Source organism: Rattus norvegicus, chromosome 2 (genome assembly GCF_036323735.1).
Source record: "Rattus norvegicus strain BN/NHsdMcwi chromosome 2, GRCr8, whole genome shotgun sequence".
Taxonomy (NCBI): domain Eukaryota; kingdom Metazoa; phylum Chordata; class Mammalia; order Rodentia; family Muridae; genus Rattus; species Rattus norvegicus.
The window spans coordinates 114327292-114331066 of NC_086020.1; the positions used below are offsets into that span (position 1 = coordinate 114327292).

General features: G+C 42.0%; 1 long non-coding RNA gene across 1 annotated transcript; it reads left to right on the plus strand.

Annotated features, from left to right (window-relative positions):
• The first annotated feature begins 899 nt into the window (after window positions 1-899).
• LOC134485611 (uncharacterized) lies at window positions 900-3439 on the plus strand. The gene is made up of 2 exons (XR_010063804.1): window positions 900-1297; window positions 3114-3439. It is a non-coding gene; the product is annotated as an uncharacterized LOC134485611 (long non-coding RNA).
• Window positions 3440-3775: the final 336 nt, after the last annotated feature.

Sequence of the window (3775 nt, forward strand, 5' to 3'; positions counted from 1 at the left end):
TGTGTCTTTGTTATATGTCGGGGCATCTTTTGGGTATATGCCCAAGAGAGGTATAGCTGGGTCCTCAGGCAGTTCAATGTCCAATTTTCTGAGGAACCTGTAGACTGATTTCCAGAATGGTTGTACCAGTCTGTAATCCCACCAAAAATGGAGGAGTGTTTCTCTTTGTCCACTTCCTTGCCAGCATCTGCTGTCGCCGGAGTTTTTGATCTTAGCCATTCTCACTGGTGTGAGGTGAAATCTCAGGGTTGTTTTGATTTTCATTTCCCTTATGACTAAAGATGTTGAACATTTCTTTAGATGCTTTTCAGCTATTAGGCATTCCTCAGCTGTGAATTTCTTATTTAGCTCTGAACCCCCATTTTTTAATAGAGTTATTTGTCTCCCTGCAGTCTAACTTTGTGAGTTCTTTGTATATTTTGGATATAAGCCCTCTATCAGTTGTAGGATTGGTAAAGATCTTTTCCCAATCTGGGTATAACTGCATCTGGAGGTAGAACTATTCCCAGTTTTCTGAGAAACCACCAGATGATTTCTAAAGTGGCTGAACAAGTTTGCATTCTCACCGGCAATGCAGGAGTGTTGCCCTTGCTCCACATCCTCGCCAGCATGGGCTGTCACTTGAGTTTTCGATCTTAGCCATTCTGATGGGGGTAAGATGAACTCTCAGAGTTGTTTTGATGTGGATTTCCCCGAAGACTAAAGACTTTGAACATTTCTTTAAGTACTTCTTGGCCAATCGAGATTCCTCTGTTGAGAATTCTCTGTTTAACTCTCTACCCCATTATTTAACCACCCCATTGGGTTGTTGGTGTCTAACTTCGTGAGTTCCTTATTCATTTTGGGCATTAGTCCTCTGTCAGAGACACACCTTTCTTTTAATAAACTGAGAAGCAATGTATCTGTCCCCAGTGGATGCAGTCCCTTTGGAAAGGTCACACATCAGAACAACAGTTGAGATTATGTAACAGTGCAAAGCAGTCGACCAACACCAAGCCGCCACCTGTTCATCTGTGTGGAAAGGGGGAGGTAACTACGCACAGCTAGGGTAGAGAAGTAAAACAGAAAACGAAACAGCGAACTCTTTGATAAGTAATCTCAGGAGATAGGTATATGTGGCCTGAAACAGAAGCAGTCTGCTTCATTTAAAAGAGAGACGTTCATCCGGACTAACATAAAAACTCCTTATCAAACACCTTATCGGGAGCCTACTGAAAGAGCCAGAAGCCTTCTTGAAATGCAATGGTCCTTACCTAAGTTCAAAGACCGCCAGGACCCTCATTTCACACGTGATAGGGTAAGGGCTGTTACTGGCTTTTCCACTTCGCTTTTCCTCAGCAGAAGGCAGGATTGATGATCTCCAGGACCCACAGCAGTTTAGAATTATAGGATTCTGTGCCCCTCCTCCCACACTGGGAACCTTTGATTTGAGAAATTCAATTAATGTTCTGCTCCTTGTACAAAGCCTTCCTTGCATTTCACACAGCCTATCCTTTGTTGGTTGGCGATAAAAATCCTGAATCAGCCCTTTACCCATAGAGTACATTTATTGAAGGTGCACACACACACACACACACACACACACACACACACATTCCTGAGGTGGAGATCAAGGTAGGAAAACAGAAACCTTGAGCTTAAGTAGCAGCAGAGCTCTGTCAATATTTGCTTAAAAGCTTGTGATAAAGTTCAAGGTAATTCAATGTGGGGAAAGAATCATTTCACTGTTGCTTTTAGACAAATGGTTCTGAGACAATTAGCTACCCATGCACCCACAAAGAAGTGAAGTTAGACCTCTTTATAAGCTGTTTATAAAAATTAACTTAAAACAGGTCAAAGACCTAGATATAAGAGTTTAAATTATAAAATACTTAGCATAGAATGTGGTTAGTTTTTAAATAGAGGTCTTGAAATAGAGAATGGTTTCTTAGCTATGATTCCAAAAAAATAAGAAATAAAAGAAACAAGAAGGCCTGGGCTTGGTGGTGAGTGTCTTTAATCCCAGCAGAGGCAGGCAGATCTCTGAGTTTGAGATCAGCCTGGTCTACCGAGTGAGTTCTAGGACAGCCAGGACTACACAGAGAAACACTGCCTCAAAAAGCCAAAAACAAATGAAGGGATGAACAGATAAATGAACAGCAACAAAGCCAACCAATTAAAAAAAACTTAGGGACAAAGGATTTGAACAGACAGTTCTCAAAAAAAAAAAAAAAAGTACACGAAGGAAAATTCGTTAGTCATTAGTGAAATGGCAGTAAAATCCGGATGAAATACCTCGTCACACCCATTGGTTTGAGCTGTAATAAAAGAAGAGGGTGGGAGCGGTGGCTTGTCTGGCTAAGATACTTACCGTCAGGTCTGAGGACCTGCACTGGATCCCCAAGATCCTCAGGTGGAAGGACAGAATCAAGTCATGCGAGCTCTCCACTGACCTCCAGGCACGTGGAAAGTTCACACAAATAAACAGATAAATAAATGCAATTTTAAAAAGTTGAGGGTGAGAGATATCTCGGTGATTAAGGAGTTTGCTATGCAGGTCAGAGGGCCAGAGTTTGGACTCCCTGCACCCCTGTGAATGCCAGGAAGGCATGACGGCCCCTTCTGTAATTCCGGCCGTGGGAAGGCGGATTGCTCACATACAAAGCTTCCAAACTCCCGAAGAACAAAAAAAATAACAAAACCCCCCAAATGTTCTTCAAATGATGAGTAGGATAAACAGAAATCTAGTGCATCGGTATAATAGTATTCAGTAGCAAAAAGGAATGAATGGCTGACATACATTAATAGCACACAAATCTTGAAAACACTACATAAAAGAGATCTGACACTCTAGGCTATATATATATATGGTATATTATTCTTTTTATGTTAAATGTCCAGAGAAGGCACTCCATAGGGACAGAAAGCACGTTAGCTGTTACCTGGAGTAGCAGGAAAGGCGGAGAGAGGAAGGATACATAATCATCATCGGGTCACTAGTGGGGGCGTGCTAACAAAGTTTTTGAGATTATAAAATGTTAATGATCATATAAAAGTGTGTATGTACTCACATATACATTCTTGAGCATATGCTTTAAATAAATCATTTTTGTGCTATGTGAATTATGTTTCAGTTATAGAAAACACTTGGGGAGTACTATAAATATTGAATGCCACAGAAACAACTGATTCCATCCGGAAGAGGCTGAGAGCTGAAGAAGGTGGTGTGCAGAATTTGAAAAGCAATACCAAAAGAAGCCGATAGGTGGAGACCTGCGCTGGCTCAGTGGGTCAAGGCCTGAGTCTGATCCCTGGACCCCAGAGAGGTAGAAGAGAACTGATGGCTGAGGGTTAACCCCTGACCTCCACATGCAGTCTGTGGCACCTGTAAGCTCACACTCACGCGCGTCATGAGCGTGCGTGCACACACAAATAATAAAATAAATTTTAAAAACATTGAGTAACTGTGTGGCCTTGTTCAGGCGACTTAATCTTACTATCGTGACTACCCTCGTCTGCAAGATGAAGACTAAGATCTACTTCGCAGACTGTTGCGTGGATTCGATGCTATGACACATGTCCTCAACTGGAGCTCAACACATGCTGCCTTTCTTCCTCTTCAGTCTTTTCTTTTCTTTTTTTCGAGTTAGAGACAGATCTTTATTTTAAACTCTGATCTACCAGATTAGCGTTTTCCACAGACTCGGGGAACAGAGACTGTCACGGGCTTCACAGTATTTTGTTTAGGTGCTGCCTTTGTAGGGCCCCTGACAGCAGCCACTGCTGTCTTCTTTGA